We start from the raw sequence: 18837 nt of genomic DNA, 5'->3' as shown, positions 1-18837 counted from the left end.
TTCTCCTATTCCTTTAACAAAAGAAATAATGAACTTCTACTTCAACTAGGAAAAGAAAAACAACACAGAATCCTAATTCAACTAGAAAAAATAAAACAACACAAAATCTCATTTTAACTAGGAAAATGAAAACAGTATAGATACAAAAAAATTGTTACAACTGATCTGCAACAAACATGCAAAGCAATATGCTCATGCTCTATCAATTGGTTAAAAATTAAGAATCATAATTACTTGGAAACCAAAAGTGAATCATAATTACTTCGAAACCAAAAGTTCAACAAATCCCATATAATCTTAGCAACCAATACAAGAAGAAATAAATAAATAAGTAGAAATTAGTGTCACAGGCAAACAGCATCCTCCATGGGGCCATGACAAAGAAAAACTTACGCCAATGAAATTGACCAGTCCATGCTTACTAATTTACATAAATGCACTGATTACTTCCATTTCAATGAGCAGCAGTTTAAAAATGCGGTGACCTTAAGGGTTCTTTCAATTTTTCTCTAGGTCTTCCTTGTTTTCAATTTTTTTCTAGGTCTTCCTTGGTAATTGAAAGATGTTGAAGCAAAAGATATAGAAGCAGGACCAGAATTCTGTTTCAACCAGGGAATGCCAATTGTTGCCAAGGTCGGTGAATATGGGAGCACAGTCGCCTGAACTTTAGTTTGACGCCTCAGGTACAAACCATAAAAGAAGGATCTTAGCCTTCCAGTTTTGAAGTCATACGAACATAACCTACCTCGTATAGAAAAATACACAACTTCATCATGGAAAGTTTGAGCGTCCACTACAAAACAATCCCCAATCATTTCAGGAGAGTTCCATACACAATGGATATAATGATCCCTTAATTCTTCACCAAATTGATCTATATTTATATGGTGCTTAAGAACCCAAATGGGCTTGCAAGGATCTGTTAACATCCAGACCCTAAGTTCAGACATATCTACACACACATAATGAAGATACCCATCTGAATCCCCAAGGCAAGCCAGTCTCACTACATCTCTATCCAACCACTTAGGACCTGGTACTGTAATGACTCCAGATAACTCCTCATCCACCTCAAAAGTGATAATATTCTGATTCCTCGTCAACCAGTAAAACCTTCCATTAACATGAATATGTTTGTTCTTGTGAAGCTCATCCTTGCAATAGCACACTTCAAGGGAAGTTTTCCATTTCCCTGTCTCCGATGAGTTGGTCACAAAGGAGTAGGAATTTTGTTCATATTTTGGACACTGAATGCTGACCACTTTAAAGCAAGGGTCATCTTTGCTGAAGAACCAAATGGTTAGAAAGCCAATCCAAAGACGTTGCCAACATGACAGTCAGCGGGTCTCAAGGTTAACCGTTCCTGGGTCACTGGGTTCCAAAAATCTATCTCCAGCACCTCTACATGCCTAGTTCGATGACTTCTATAACAGATGAGTCCATCACATGAAGCCATAATGACAGAAGTCGGTTGAGGGTAACTTTCTTCCATCAATTTAAATATGCCCAATTCACCATTAACACTAGCGTAAAGGAAAAAATCATCTCCACATAAATTCCCCCCATACTCCTTAAACTCTTGAACAAGGAGTCCCGAAATGCATCTTCAACTCTGATGGTGAATACGCAGAAAGGATGGATCAGATATAAGGCTCTCCCACCTCTTGGAGGCACACTTGCACCATAAAAGGTTCTTAGCTGACAAGCGACTTAAAATTTCCATTGCTAAATCTTCATTTGAAAAAATGACTTCCATTTTTCTCATGAACAAAAACCCAAGTCATAACAAGCTGCAAATGATACAAACAAGAAAGTATTACTATAAAGTATAAACCCAAGTCATAATTTCAAAAATCTGCATTGACACCAAATTGTTACAAAATAACAGAGGTCAAAAGTAATGTCCCAATTAATACAGATTTCAAGACCTGTAAATACAGTTCGCTTTTGTCCAATATTGAGATTTCACTCCAATTGAAGAAGCAGAATGGAAGACAGATGGAGTGTTTTATTTATTCTCTAGATTCCATTATATGTTACGGATCACATAAAACACATTTCGTAGACATATTTCACTGGAATAATTTATTATTGTATACAAGCATTTTCCCATAATGCTTCTCTGTTTTCTACAAAGTATGGAGGGTGCGTAGATTGAAGCTATGTAAAAAAGCAAAGTTGGACCCTCTGGAATTCCATAGGAAAATCAAGGCAGCTATGGCACGTTTTGCCCGAAGAATGCAAATGGTAAGTATGTTATAGTAAGGGGTAAGGAAGAAGGGTAGTGTCCCCTGGGGGTGGATTAAGATCAATATTGATGCTGCTTGGAGGAAGGGAAAGGCACAACACAAGAAAATTGGTAGGTTCGGAACTAGATCAGAATATTAACTATATCAGAAGTGTAAGAGGGAGTGCAAGGATGCCAGGTTTTGTTTGAACCAAACTTTTTCTGGTATTTTGGTTCCTGAGTCACTCCCATCTTTTGTATCTGATTTTTTTTTATGAGTAAATAAAAATTTTATTGAATAGGAGAGAGAGGAAAAAAAAAAGGGTCCAAGTATACTGGTAGTGTACTTCAGAATCCTAAAAACAAGGAAAGAAAAGAAAGATTAACAAAGAAGCATGCTAGCTTGAAAGTATATCAGATAAAGTGCCAACCAACTGTGACTTAAGTTTATCCACCAAACGTTCTTTATCTTCAAATAAGCATGAGTTCCTTTCTCTCTAAAGTCCAAACAGCCACATCAAACAAGTAGAAATTACTCACCATATAGGCAGATATCCAAACTAGACCATATCCTCCTACCAGATTTTCACACGCAGTTATTCATATAGCTATAACTGATGTAGGAAAATTTGGAATTTTTTTTTCTGTCTGCTTGTGGTGGATTTAGAACAGTTAAAAAAAGGGTTATGAAGTTTTTTTTTTTTAATAAAAACTCAAAAGTGGTTGGGTGAGTTACATGAACGCTTTTTGCTATAAAAAAGTATGTGGTTTCAGGGTTTCAATAGGAAAAAAAAAAAAAAAAAAACTTTAATTTTTTATTGAAAAATGCTAAGAAGAGCTGGGAATTGAATTTCTCCACAATGGATCTGCATACATATCTTGCGAATTGGACCTCCACCAACGCGATGTGCATTGTGCGATGCAACCTGGTGACATCAAATGCAATATTTGCACTACTGTTACTAACCCGGGCGAGGGCGATCAGACTTGCCGTGTGTGCAAGAAAGTTCTAATTGGGAGTGGGTGAAAACCTAAGAAGAGCTCTCTCTCAGTCTAATTATATGATGTAAAAAGAGCGTGTGAATGAAAACCCTAGTAGAAAATTATTAAATACTAATAACCAAAATAATAAGTGAACCCATCAAAAAGTAAAATAATAATAATAATAATAATAATAATAATAATAATAATAATAATAATAATAATAAGTGAAATTCAATAAATAATAATAATAAGTGAAATTCAATAAATAATAATAATAATAATAATAATATTATTATTATTATTATAATAGGTGAAATTACATATTGATAGCTAAAATGACTATTAATTATTTAGTAGGATAATATCATTTCTAATATATATATATATATATATACTTTCATTGAAGAAAAAAAAGCCTATATAGTTGACACAATATAATGTTGAGGTGATCATAGTTATTAAACTTAGATTGACCTAGCTAGTCGAATCAAAAACTAGTGACTCGACACCTAGATTGGTTCAGGTATTTAAATGGACTAGGCACATACCTATTATTTTAATTTATATATTTATGTTATAATTTCTCAAACGTATGTATATATATATATATATATATATATATATATATATATATATATATATATATATTAATTTTTTTTATTTGACCTTACTATTCAATTAGTAACTCGCTGGTTGAACCAATGACTAGTGACTTGACTCAGTAAACTAGGTTAATGTCCAGGCTGGGTTTAATAGGTACCTTGTCATTTATCATTGTGATTATTTTCATAGCCACCAAATCAATAAATCAATTATATATTTTATATGAACTACATTAATAATTATACCATCTAGACATTTTTCTATGTGATTCAACTACAAACTATATCTTTTTATCGGAGACCACTTGACTTTCCAGCTTACATGACTACGCTTTCTTAGTGTGTACGCATGTCTAACATAATTTCAAATAGTGAGAGCTACATATAGAAGTTGATTGTAGGTGTTTGGAAGTCCAGCAACACACCGATGAGTGCAATCATTTGGCAAAGGAAACACACATTACTAATGTCAACTAGTCATAACTCATAACTCATAACTCATAAGAAAGCTAGATAAAGTACTTGTTAAAAGAAATGACCCACTTAATAATCATTTTTTTTTAATTCAGCAAAAATAATAATAATAATCATTTTTTTAACAATCAAATGGCACAGTACTGTACTCCTTTTTTTTTTTTTTTTCCTCTCTGAATTTATCCCAAGGCCTGCCTTACCAAAGTACAAAATGTTTAAGATTATTGTAATACAAGTAATTGCATTGATTTAAACCTTTTTTTTTTGGGGTAAAAATTGCATGGATTTAATTACTTATCACTGTATCACAACAAAAAAATCACTATTGTCTTTGTCTGCGATATTTAATTCTCATTTATAAAGATTTATTTTCCATTTAAAAAAAAAAAAGATATAGCATCCAAATTTAATTTTGTATTTCAGCTTTTGGGTTCAATTTGGCAGGTTTGTTAAGATTTGGCATTGTTTGAAGAGTACATTTAAAAAAAAATATATATATATATATATATATATTCTAAGCCTTGAATTAGGTAAAAAAAAAAAAAAAAAAGAAGGCAGTTATTCCATTCTCATTTTCGAGCTATCCTTTTCTAGTGCGACTTCCCCGAATGTTTCCTTAATCTTGCCAACACGTATCAAAAGTAAACTAATGTCTTTTTAAAGAAGCTGAATTTCTAATTTTCTTTCTTTTTTCTCTTTTTTTTTTTTTTTTTTTTTTCTGAATTTCTAATTTTTTTTTTCCTGTTGATGTAAACTCTTCTAATCTTTCAATATCATAATCAAAAGAAATTAAAAAGAAGTTTATTGATCTTTTTATTTCAATTCATATCTATCTATTTAATTGGACAAATAAGAAGTATAATTGCAATTTATATGATGTTGTCTTATTATTTTCTCTCATTTCCATTTTAATTTTTAAACATCCATTCTAAATTCGCTTCTGCTTATATTTATAACATCCAAAATCCAAACAAGAACAAGGGATGACCATTCACCTCCTAGTGTGTGTGTGTGTGTGGGAAAGTTATGAATAGAATGGAAGAGAGAATATTAAATTTATAGTAAAATGATGGAGAAGAAGAACAAAAATAAATGAATAAAGGAAGAGCAAAATTAAGGTAGATAGTAATGAACAAATAAAAAGGTAAAAGTGAAAGGGAAAAAATTGGAAAATAAGTAACAATAAGTTGAAAATTAATAAGAATTTTTTTTTTTTTTTTTTTTTTTTTAAGTAGGAGATAAAAGGTTGGAAATAGACAAATAATGTAGTCACTGATGTGGCTCAATAGAAGTGTAGTAATAGCTTATGGCAAGCAATTTGGCTGCATTTGTCTCATCCTCGCCGAACCAGTACCAATGCAAAAGTGTCGTCATATATATAGTTGACTTCAAGTAGGTCACGAACTATGCTTAAAACAACAAACCCTTAATACAATTGTTCAAAGCAAACAATTTTCTCGAGAAATCAAAAAATTTTGTTGGTAAACAAACTTGAAAAGGAGAAAAACAATACTCATGAGATTCTGATATTTTGTTTTGGTGTTGTTTTATCAGAATATTTTGTTTTGGTGTTGTTTTGATAAAACAACACCAAAACAAAATATCATCANCATATCTACACACACATAATGAAGATACCCATCTGAATCCCCAAGGCAAGCCAGTCTCACTACATCTCTATCCAACCACTTAGGACCTGGTACTGTAATGACTCCAGATAACTCCTCATCCACCTCAAAAGTGATAATATTCTGATTCCTCGTCAACCAGTAAAACCTTCCATTAACATGAATATGTTTGTTCTTGTGAAGCTCATCCTTGCAATAGCACACTTCAAGGGAAGTTTTCCATTTCCCTGTCTCCGATGAGTTGGTCACAAAGGAGTAGGAATTTTGTTCATATTTTGGACACTGAATGCTGACCACTTTAAAGCAAGGGTCATCTTTGCTGAAGAACCAAATGGTTAGAAAGCCAATCCAAAGACGTTGCCAACATGACAGTCAGCGGGTCTCAAGGTTAACCGTTCCTGGGTCACTGGGTTCCAAAAATCTATCTCCAGCACCTCTACATGCCTAGTTCGATGACTTCTATAACAGATGAGTCCATCACATGAAGCCATAATGACAGAAGTCGGTTGAGGGTAACTTTCTTCCATCAATTTAAATATGCCCAATTCACCATTAACACTAGCGTAAAGGAAAAAATCATCTCCACATAAATTCCCCCCATACTCCTTAAACTCTTGAACAAGGAGTCCCGAAATGCATCTTCAACTCTGATGGTGAATACGCAGAAAGGATGGATCAGATATAAGGCTCTCCCACCTCTTGGAGGCACACTTGCACCATAAAAGGTTCTTAGCTGACAAGCGACTTAAAATTTCCATTGCTAAATCTTCATTTGAAAAAATGACTTCCATTTTTCTCATGAACAAAAACCCAAGTCATAACAAGCTGCAAATGATACAAACAAGAAAGTATTACTATAAAGTATAAACCCAAGTCATAATTTCAAAAATCTGCATTGACACCAAATTGTTACAAAATAACAGAGGTCAAAAGTAATGTCCCAATTAATACAGATTTCAAGACCTGTAAATACAGTTCGCTTTTGTCCAATATTGAGATTTCACTCCAATTGAAGAAGCAGAATGGAAGACAGATGGAGTGTTTTATTTATTCTCTAGATTCCATTATATGTTACGGATCACATAAAACACATTTCGTAGACATATTTCACTGGAATAATTTATTATTGTATACAAGCATTTTCCCATAATGCTTCTCTGTTTTCTACAAAGTATGGAGGGTGCGTAGATTGAAGCTATGTAAAAAAGCAAAGTTGGACCCTCTGGAATTCCATAGGAAAATCAAGGCAGCTATGGCACGTTTTGCCCGAAGAATGCAAATGGTAAGTATGTTATAGTAAGGGGTAAGGAAGAAGGGTAGTGTCCCCTGGGGGTGGATTAAGATCAATATTGATGCTGCTTGGAGGAAGGGAAAGGCACAACACAAGAAAATTGGTAGGTTCGGAACTAGATCAGAATATTAACTATATCAGAAGTGTAAGAGGGAGTGCAAGGATGCCAGGTTTTGTTTGAACCAAACTTTTTCTGGTATTTTGGTTCCTGAGTCACTCCCATCTTTTGTATCTGATTTTTTTTTATGAGTAAATAAAAATTTTATTGAATAGGAGAGAGAGGAAAAAAAAAAGGGTCCAAGTATACTGGTAGTGTACTTCAGAATCCTAAAAACAAGGAAAGAAAAGAAAGATTAACAAAGAAGCATGCTAGCTTGAAAGTATATCAGATAAAGTGCCAACCAACTGTGACTTAAGTTTATCCACCAAACGTTCTTTATCTTCAAATAAGCATGAGTTCCTTTCTCTCTAAAGTCCAAACAGCCACATCAAACAAGTAGAAATTACTCACCATATAGGCAGATATCCAAACTAGACCATATCCTCCTACCAGATTTTCACACGCAGTTATTCATATAGCTATAACTGATGTAGGAAAATTTGGAATTTTTTTTTCTGTCTGCTTGTGGTGGATTTAGAACAGTTAAAAAAAGGGTTATGAAGTTTTTTTTTTTTAATAAAAACTCAAAAGTGGTTGGGTGAGTTACATGAACGCTTTTTGCTATAAAAAAGTATGTGGTTTCAGGGTTTCAATAGGAAAAAAAAAAAAAAAAAAACTTTAATTTTTTATTGAAAAATGCTAAGAAGAGCTGGGAATTGAATTTCTCCACAAATTGTGAATATTGTGCAGTTGAAAAAGAAAAAGAACCATAATCAAATTTCTCCCAACCTCAAAAAACTCAATATTTCATTGATCAAAAATATTAAATTCTTTTATAAAGCTGTCTTTGAAAACCCAAATAATGAAAATTTTCAGTCCTAACTTCTCAAAGGATTTTAAAAATGCAAGAGACCAAAAAAGAAAAAAAAGAAATTCACAACATAGTCCTAAACCCAGAGAGACTAAAGGGAAACCCAGATCGGCAAGAGGGTAGAAAGTAAAGTGTTTTGGATCATCCTTGGTTGATTTTACTCAGATTGTAATAAACTTGATTGAGTAACCAATTATGTATTCAGATTTAATTTCTTAATAATCATAGTTTACACATATCACAGAATAATGATAAAAATGCAAGAAATTAAATAACACAGCCCCTATGGAAACGAAGTGAAAAACCTACAAAAAGCATCTACAGGAAACATCACTACACAGATAAACCCTAACTCTTAGAAGAATTTCAACATTTAGAATTGAAGTTTGCAATAGAGATATACGTGTATCCCTATTCTTTCTCTCTCTCTCTTCCCTTTACAAGAATGCAAGTTGTAAAGGGAAGAAAGAGAAAGAGAAGAGTAGCTCACAACGCTTCGCCGTCACCGTCGCCGTTGATGCCGCCGCCGCCTAGAGCCTTCGACGACGGAGCTGAAGGTCTGGGTTCACGCGAGCTTAAGGTTTGTTTGTCTTCGTGGAGGTGATTTTTATTTGGGATTTAGAGCTTGGCTGAAAGGTGCCGCTTTGAGTTTTGTGTTTCAAAGTTTGGCAAAAACGGCACCGTTTTGAAACAGCAGCATCGTTTTGACCTGATTGGGAAAAAATTAAAACACGTCAACACAATAATGTGTCAATTTAATAGCAAAAACTAAATTTCAAGGTGTGAAATTAAATTTTTAAAGTTTGGAGTATAAAATCCAAACAATCCCAAATTTAGAGGGTGTTATTTGCAATTTACTTTTCTTTTCTTTTTTAATTTTAAAATAATAATAAAATAATAATTTTTATTTATGAAATATTTTGAAAATTACAGAAACGGTGTCGGTTTTTTAGCAGTCGTTTTCTTTTTACCAAGCTCAGCATACAATGTGGCCCAGCTTCTAGTTTGGGCCTAGACTTGAACAAATAACATATATATACTATTTTTTATATTATGGTTATTAATTTAACAAATTGCATTGTTAGGTGGATTTCAGTTAGTTTAATTGGTAAAGTCTCTAATGCTATATAAGAGAGTTGCTCTCTTAAAAAAAAAGAATAAACAAATCGCATTACTAGAAACTAAAACATAAAAATAAAAAAATAAAACAAAAACAAAAACAGTTAAATTTAAATTTTAAGTTGTTCATCAAATTTTATTACCACTAAAAACACACATCCATCTCCGAGTTAAGGAAGAAATTATATTGATGTCATTACAGCAAGCCTTGTTGATGTAATTTCTGAGGTATTTATTTTAATAAAATCTTTTCCTCTAGGCAAAAAATTGATATATTTTTTTTCCCTTTTCCTCTTACCAAATTGTTTTTAGTACAATTTTTTTTCCTTCATTCCTCCAGCTTGAATCTCTTTCACTCCTAGCAATTAAAAAATTTGGTACTCTCTCAAAGAACCTCTCTCTCTTCTGGTTTACTTTCTAGGGTCATTCTCTCACTCTTTCGTATTCTACATTTGATTTCAACATGAATAAAGTTAAGTTTTTTGTATTGAGTTTAGTGCGTATGGCGTAGTGAGGTTAGTGGCCTTAGTGGGGTTGCTTTCTCTTCTTTCTAGTTTGGAAGGTTTATATCCAAATTCATATACCATTGACTAACTGAGTATTAGAATTACCCTGTGGAATACTTAACAACTACTATAATAATAAGATTAAGATTCTTAAAAAAAATAAATAAGAAATAAAAATGCTACAACACATGGGCTGTGATACATTATTCAATTATCAATGCACATATATGCAATTAGTTAATTTCATGATTAGAAGTTACAAATTTGTAATTAGTAATTGTTTGTGTATGGATTGGAGTCGTTTTTTTTTTTTTTTTTTTTTTTTTTTTTTTTTTAATTTAATAGCTTAGAACTTAGGTGATATTTGGTTTCTTCTTTGCCTATTTATCATATATATTTTGCCTTTGTTATTCTTTTTATATTCTTATTTACTTAGCTGCAATTATCTAGTGTTTTCTCATTTGTTGATATTTTGTCAATACTAATTAGCTACTAATTTGAAGTTTCCAAAAAAAAAAAAGGTTTCATATTCCCCCCCCCCCCTCAATTGGAATCCTGACTCCATCTCAGGCAGCACAAGATAGATGCCAGAACAATGGCGACAATAACACTCGTTATTTTTTTTACTGTTTACTTTGTTTTTTGTTTGTATTTTCTTTATTTCACCTGATTTCACTTTTAGGCTGAAATTCGATTTTTTTCTCGACTGTATCGAATTTAAAAATAAATAAATTTGTCTGGGACGCGTGTGCAACTGCATCCAGGCTACACCTTGCGTCCAGCCACGTCCAACACAGGTACAACTATCATTTAGCCGCACTCGTGCTTCCTAGAGCAAACCAATTGAAAATTGAGGATGCCTTGATAGAGTGTATGCACTTACAAATTTGTGTTATTATAATTAACAATTGTTTTAACGATTATTATAGACTAATTACATATACAACTTCTCATCCTTACATGTACAATGTCTCTTGTATAACCACAACTAATATACTTTCTGCGTACTAAAAAAATTATACTAGTTGTGGTTATATAGGAGATCTAAAATTACAATGAATGCTAAAAGTTTTCAAGATTTTGTTTTTAATTCTAAAGAAGCCTACTCACATCTTTTAAAGCTCCTTGCATTTATTTCACTCCAAATGCACCCATCAAGCAATGAGGAATGACCCTCCATATATCACAACTTTGACGATAGTCCAATATAGCACTACTTCCCCTTGTGTTCAAAATCATTGAAGCATTCCACTGAATATAAAGTCATTGTTTTGCATGATAGCGAGGACTTACAATTACAGAAGCCGTTAGGCAGTTTCATGTTAGCAGAATTAATGGTCGTGATTGTACATACTGCAGTATTGGTAAAGTGGAGAAAACTGACTATTTTAGTAAGCTACCACAAATTTTTGTCTTCAAATAGGAGAAATTGGTGCAAATGATGGACAGTTGGAAAATGAATCATTCATTTATGAAACTAATATCATTCTCAGAGATGCTGACAGAACAGTATGCTACTATTTACTTTGTTTAGTTTAATTCAAAGCCAAAAAAGAAACAAAAAAAAAAAAAAATTTATTGAGAAACAATTGAGACATGGATGTACATTTATAAAATAAAATAAAAAAAAAAAAATTACAAAAAAACTGATAAAAAAAATTTCCTTGCACGACTTCATTATTTATTAGTAGAAAAACAAAGGAAAATATTTAGTTACAAAATTGGTTGTATCCTAAAACTATAACCTTACTCAATATCTTTTTATTGATGGTGAATTTTGACAAATCTACCATAGGATTACATATTCTTCTTATATTCTCCATGCTTACAAATTTTCTAGAAAATTAAATATTAAATGCTATGTCATCAATAAATTGTTTAAATTGCAAGTTTTTGTAGTTTAAGATTATGCATAAAATATAAGCTTATAGATCATATAATAAATAATATCCAATTGACAAAAAAAAATTGACATATGTATTAAGAGCATGCAATTTAACTGTTAGATTTTCAAAATATGCATTGATTTTTTTTTTTTTTAAGTAAGGTTGTAGCATAAGGCTACAACCAATTTTATATGTAGTATAAAGACCATGCAATTCAATAGTTAGATTTGACATATGTATTAAGAACATAAAGAGCATACAATTCAACATTTAGATTTTCAAAGTATGTAGTAATTTATTTATTTATTTATTTTATTTTATTTTTTTTTTATAGTAAGGTTGTAGCATAAGGCTACAACCAAGTTTATAGCTAAAATTTGTCCAAAAACAAAAAGTAGTTTATGCCTTCTTTTTTTAGAGGGCATTTATATTTAAATGTATTAAAAAAAAAAAAAATTCAAGTTCATTCATTTATAGGGGCCTTGTGCTTATTAGATTATGAGCTCCTTGCTTCTGCCTTCTATCATTTGCTATGAGTTTTCTCTCCCCCCACCCCCAAAAGTTAATGATGACGATGATTTTTTTTTTAATTTTTATAATTTGAGATAGAATTCTACTCATTCTATTATAGCATAATTTATATGTATATGTGTGGAGACTTGAACCCAGCCTTGCTCTCATACTCCTCAAATACTAATACTTATAGAGTGATTATCACGCCAATAATGAGGAGCTTTTTTAATTCAACAAAAATCATAGGTTTACATTACAACCAATTTAGGGAAACAAGGATCCTTGTGGAGCCTAAGATCCTCTAAATATCACTAGCATTGCAGATTTTGTAAAGTTAGTCTTGCAACAACCTGTCTCTATGAACAAAATAACATCCAACCCAAGGATCCACTAGAACATAGCTCCCTGAAGATTGCAATTACTTGAAGCCATCTAGAACCTTAGAAACCAGATAGAGCATAGTAGAGACCAGTTGAACATTATCAAAACCATCGGAACACTTGAGCACATATATGATAAATTTCTTATGGCAGATGATAGAACTCAGGAGAAGATAGCTGCAAAAGCTAATAATTGGGAATTACCACCACTGGCTGAATGTAGATGCTGCCATGTGATCAATGAATTCCTCAACACTTGTGGTAGTAACACATAATGAAAGGAGCGTTGTGTATAGTATTGAATGCTTGGACAAAAAGCTTCTTTACCATGAATCTGCTGTGGCAGAAGCAGCAGGTATTCTTTGAGCAGTAGAATTGACAAAGCAAGAGAGGCTTTAGAAGTATTGTGGAAGGGGACGCCAAAGTTTGCTTTGATGCCATAAATGGAGAGTCAGAATATGTTTTTTAGTCCATTTCTTCACATTTTCAGGACGTTATGGAATTTAGTAATGAGTTTACTGGAGTTGCTCCTTAACTTTAAGGTGGGTCAGTTAAGATACAAATTCAGTGGCAGATGCCTCAGCTAAATTTGCAATTGCTGCCTTTTATCCTTTGGCTGTAATAATTCTAAGCTTCCACCTTCTGTGTGGGAGGTCCGGAAGAGAGATGGTTCATTTGTTTATTCAAAGAAATTCTGATTTAGCCCAAAAAAAAATTAAAACGTCGGGGTATAACCAAACACCTCAAATTTTAAAGGGTTAAATCTAAATTCTAGAACTTTAGGATGTAAAATTCAAACACTCTCAAACTTTAGGGGTATAATTTGTAATTTATCCTTTATTTTAAGACTAAACCCAATATAAAACGTGGCCCAACTTCCACTTTGGATTTGGGCTTTTTTAATTATTACTTCATCAAAGTTTTTTTTTTTTTTTAATGAATAATTCATCCAAATATTCTTTGTCAACCTATTTTTGAATTACAGTACTCATTTATTTCATTAAGTTCAGCCCAAAAATGCTAAACTTTGGAAAATTCAATAAAAATGAGAAATACTGTTTACCCTCACTTTCACAAATATTGACATTTATTTGAGGGATTTGCCTGGACAGTAAACAATAGAAAGTATATAAACATGGGCAAGGATTTTATGCAACTTGTAGATGTGTGCAGCGAATTCGTCAACCCACCAAAACCATCCTGTAGATTGGATTTTAAAGAATGGTGGGTTGGGTTAGGTTATGAATTTTTTTTTTAGTGGGACAGGTTGGGTTCAGGTCATGAGATTTACAAATTTGCCTAATCTGACCTGACCTAACCCACCTATATTGAATATATTTTTAAAATATATTATATAATCTTGTTATGCCCATCTTCCTAAATAAAACATAAACTCTAAATTCTTCTCATATAGTTTGTATTTGAATGGTGTAATGCTCATAATTATTTGGTTATAAATTCGGTTTTATTTGTGGTGATGTTGTTCTAATACTCAATTTAATAATAATGATAGTAATTATAAAAATATATATTGTAGGGTCAAGATTTGTAGCCCAAGCCCAAAAGGTTTGGATTATGAGCCCAATGAACCAAAAACAATGAATTTGTAGAGAGTGGGTGAAAGAGCTAGGCTGGTTGTGAATTAAACAATGGTTAACTAGGGTATTAAGGGATGAACTGACGTAAAAACACACTTGAAAGCTAAATAAATTGATGTCCGAAGAGGTATATTATTGAATGAAATGTGAATACAGTACTTAGAGCTACAGTAAAATCGTTCTCCTCTTCTTTTTCTCTTTTTTCCGATCCCTCTTTTATCAGAGGCCTCTACCCTTTATATAGCATCCTTCCCCATCATCTCCATCGTCTACTTGTTCTTCATCTATGTACCAACTTGAGTATATGTCACGTCAGGTATCTTCTTTAGCTCTCTGTGAGTGGTGGTAGCTGAGATTACACTGTTCAAGGGTCTTCTCCACATAAATGCGGCCAGGAAAGTTGCTGCAGTGCATTAAACACGGTGGTAGCAGCTCTTTCTTTTAGATATTTCTCCGTTCTTATCATCTCCAGGCATGCCCAAAGCTTATCCTTATCATTGAAGTCATTAGGAAGATCACTCGAACCTTCCAGATATTTGCTTGATCAAGACTTTTTTGTATCCGAGGAGAATGACCTCTTTGGACCACTGGTGCTCTCTTCGGACTATACTCCTCGTTCATTTCCAGGTATATCTCTTCCACATGGACTCCTTCTCAACCACTTTCTTCTCTTCGAACACACAATAATCTTCAAATATGGCCCTAGGCCCAATACATAAGGTTGGGCTTTTACCCCCCCCCCCCCACCCCACACATATATATATATATACACAGGACTGAAGAAGGAGTTGGATTATCTAGGCCCAGATCGATTAGAATTCCCATTTTGTAGAGGGTGATGTGTACAAGACATTGTGGCTACACTATGAATGAAGACTGTAAGCGAGTCTTTTCCCGAAGAAGATTGACAATTGTGGGCAAAGGAGATGGATGAAGTAACTGGGTGCAAATGGACAGAAAAGTATTCATGGAAACCCATTAGGAGTTGATAAAATTGAAGTTGCTTTCGCTATTCATGAAATTTATTAGCCTGATCTCAATGGTATATATTCCCATGATTGCTAGAGAGAGTTAATTAGTTAATCTCTTAGAAAGTACGTAATGGCATGAAACTCTTTAATACATTGCCCCTCTTCTATTGTTTGAGTAGTTAGAGTGAGAGCATAAGTTGATGTTGTCTAGTTCCGTTACAGTTGAGGTAGTGAGGGGCAAACAAGTCCCTTCCAAAGACGAATCATAACTACCAAACTCCATGTTGATGGATGGAGCCAAGGTGTAGTGAATGAAGCCATATATATATATATACGTAATGATCTGATTGTTGATGTTATCCTAGCTTTTAGAATGAAAGACAGTAGTCATGACTCATGAGTGGTCTCATCTTTTTTCTTGGTAGGTGTCTTATGATTCCATGTAACATAGAGTTTGAACTTTCGACCTTGCCGGGTAAGATTTGCATAGGGTGAGAGCTGAAAAAGTGTAATTATCCATCCCCATCAAGAAATACTTGAATAAGGGTCATTTTGTGCCATTTATTATAAATGTAAAAAAAAAAAAAAGAAAAAAAAAAAAAAAGAGGATGAAATCAGCTTGAAAAATGATCAAAAAGTGTAATTATCCCCACCAAGAAATACTTGAATAGGGGTCATTTGTGCCATTTATAAATGTAAAAAAATAAATTAAAAAATTAAAAAATAAATAAATAAAAGAAGAAGAAGAAGAAGAAGAAGGTTAAAATCAGCTTGAAAAAATGAGTAGGAATTTAGCATATGAAATTACCTATTAATTGGTGGTGGTGCATCCCGAACATGCAAAGGTTTTTCTATTCTAGCAATGTTTTGATGTTTGTACGTACTCAGGTCTTTCAAGGGGTGTGTAGTTAGTGACTAAAGTTAATTTCTAGCAATTGTTTGTTGATTGTACTCCGAAAGTCATAGTCATACCGTGAAAATACTTAACGTAGTAATTGTATTATGTTTTCAAATTGTATAGGGGAGGCCTTTATATAGGCCTAAATGGAACAAAAAGTATTATATGTAGTATTACTCATTACCGTCATGTGGCATGGGGTCAATGAGCCACACCGGAGAACCCCTCTTTTTTATTCAGCAAAAAAAAAAAAAAAAAAAAAAGGGTAGAGAAGTATAATACAAAGTACAAGCTTGGATTGTCAATACTAGAACATCAAATCTAGACCAAACAAGTAGTTTGGGTCCGGTGCCTATAATATACTGTTATAGGTTTATTGGAATTAAGGTTGCTAATGCACGTGTTATGGATGGATCAAAATATTCATGGGTGATTCACTCAACGAGGCTAAGTTAGACCCCTCGATGTATCAAATACTCACTTAAGTTAGAGGGTACGAGATTATTGTTCTAACTGTACAAAGTCATGAAAACTACACCATTACTACCTAAGGGGTATATGCTTTTTCTTCTCATCATAAATGAACTTCCAAGAAGAAATGCCAGAAATACAGATGCTCAATAGGAGAAGAATGACCACTAATTTAGTTATTTGTAAAAATTAATAGACACTTGTGGGAGAAATTATATAGTCCTCATGGTGGACCACGTTATTTGTCCACAATTCTAATAAAGACTTATACCTATTTAAAATTGTTGAATCAGTATTCAGTTTTATTTAAAACTCCACAATTTTAAACAAGTGTGAGTCTTTTATTGAAATGATGGACCACATTATTTGTCCATCATGAGGACCTTATAATTTCTCCACTTGTAGATACTCTTGTATCACATGTCATAGAAGTAATTAAAGTCACAAAGATGTTTTGATAGGATTACATTCCAAAGTGTCAAGTTTTATTGAGACATTATATATCTAAAATAATAAAAAATGTGTCTACTATAGTTGCAAAATCGTGCTTAATTTATTGAAGCTGATTCGAAAAAGGCAAAGATGGCTTATTTCATTGATGCTGAAGTTAGTTTTGCATTAGGGAAAATTACAACTTACTCACCTGTGGTTTGATCGAAATTAAAGTTGTCTACCTGTGGTTTGAAATTTGACACTTTACTCATCTGAGATTAACTCAGTTAGAGTTCTGTAACCAACCTTTGTTAAAAACAGAGCTAAATATGTAATTTTGCTCCACTTATATGTCTCTCTCCTCCAAAAACAAAAATACATAAAAATACAAGATCAAATAAGATCAAAAATAATCCAGCGGAACATTTGCATTATGAGATTTCAAATCACAGGTAAACAACTTAAATTTCGATCAAAACTCAAGTAGATAAATTATAAAGTGGCAAGTTTCAAACCACATGTAGGCAATTTAAATTTCAGCAAAACCACAGGTGAGTAAGTTGTAATTTTCTTGCATTATTCAAATACTTCAAAATGTCACTTAAGAACCAAAAAATAGAGTATGATTTTAGATATAATAAAATAGAAAAAAAAAATTATATGTGACTGACCTTTAACTAATATGTTTAGAATCCATAACTCACCTTAAAAATTTCGGGAATAAGGATTAGTTGTTATTTTTGTAACCTTAATGCATGAGTTTTATGCACATTAAATTGTTCCACCCAAGTTTAATCATATTGAAGGACATTCAGGATCTTTGGCAATCTCTCTTGCTTGTCTTGACTAAAATTAGTGAAATGAATTAATCTAATTTTTTGTAATATAAGCTAGTTTTTACAAAAGCTGGCAGATAAGATGAGATAAGTAATTTTCAACAGTCTTTTTATCATGAAACTATCTACTTGGTGCTTTGACCTATTTTCATTGCTAGGAGAGAGAGAAAGAGAGATTTTGCACTAAAAACAATTTGGTAAGAGGAAAAGGAAAAAAAAAAATATATATATATATATATATATATATATCAATTTTTTGCCTAGTGGAAAAGATTTTATTAAAATAAATACCTCAGAAATTACATCAACAAGGCCAACTGTAATGACATCAATATAGTTTCTTCCTTAACTCGGAGATGGATGTGTGTGTTTTTAGTGGTAATAAAATTTGATGAACAACTTAAAATTTAAATTTAACTTTGTGTGTGTGTGTGTGTGTGTTTTTTTTTTTTTTAAAGAGAGTTTCAACCTATGACGTTTACTCTTGATAATAGCTCTTTAATATCAAACAAAGACATCAATTAATTTTTGGTGTAGGCGAAGATTGAATCTTAGTTCTTTTATATAAGCATCAAAGACTTTATCAGTTAAACTAACTGAAATCTATTTAGTAATGTGATTTGTTAAATTAATAACCATAATAATAAAAAATAGTAAATATATGTTATTTATTCAAGCCCAGGCCCAAACTAGAAGCTGGGCCACATTGTATGCTGAGCTTAGTAAAAAGAAAACGACACTAAAAAACCGACGCGGTTTCAATAATTTTCAGAATATTTAATAAATAAAAATCATTATTTTATTATTATTTTAAAATTAAAAAAGAAAAGAAAAATAAATTGCAAATAACACCCTTTAAATTTGGGATTCTTTGAATTTTATACTCCAAACTTTAAGAAATTTAATTTTACACCTTGAAATTTAGTTTTTTCTATTAAATTGACACATTATTGTGTTGACCTGTTTTAATTTTTTCCTAATCAGGTCAAAACAATGCTGCTGTTTCAAAACGGTGCAGTTTTTGCCAAACTTTGAAACACAAAACTCAAA

At 32.3% G+C, this 18837-nt stretch overlaps 1 long non-coding RNA gene across 1 annotated transcript; it reads right to left on the bottom strand.

Annotated features, from left to right (window-relative positions):
- Nucleotides 1-239: 239 nt before the first annotated feature.
- Nucleotides 240-2967, bottom strand: LOC136065828 (uncharacterized). The gene is made up of 2 exons (XR_010627447.1): nt 1929-2967; nt 240-1790 (listed from the first exon to the last, which is right to left on the bottom strand). It is a non-coding gene; the product is annotated as an uncharacterized LOC136065828 (long non-coding RNA).
- Between the last annotated feature and the right edge of the window lie 15870 nt (nt 2968-18837).

Source organism: Quercus suber, unplaced genomic scaffold (genome assembly GCF_002906115.3).
Source record: "Quercus suber isolate HL8 unplaced genomic scaffold, Cork oak 2.0 scaffold_28, whole genome shotgun sequence".
NCBI lineage: Eukaryota > Viridiplantae > Streptophyta > Magnoliopsida > Fagales > Fagaceae > Quercus > Quercus suber.
Note: the sequence above shows the minus strand (reverse complement) of the source record. Positions and strands in the feature narration are given on the sequence as shown.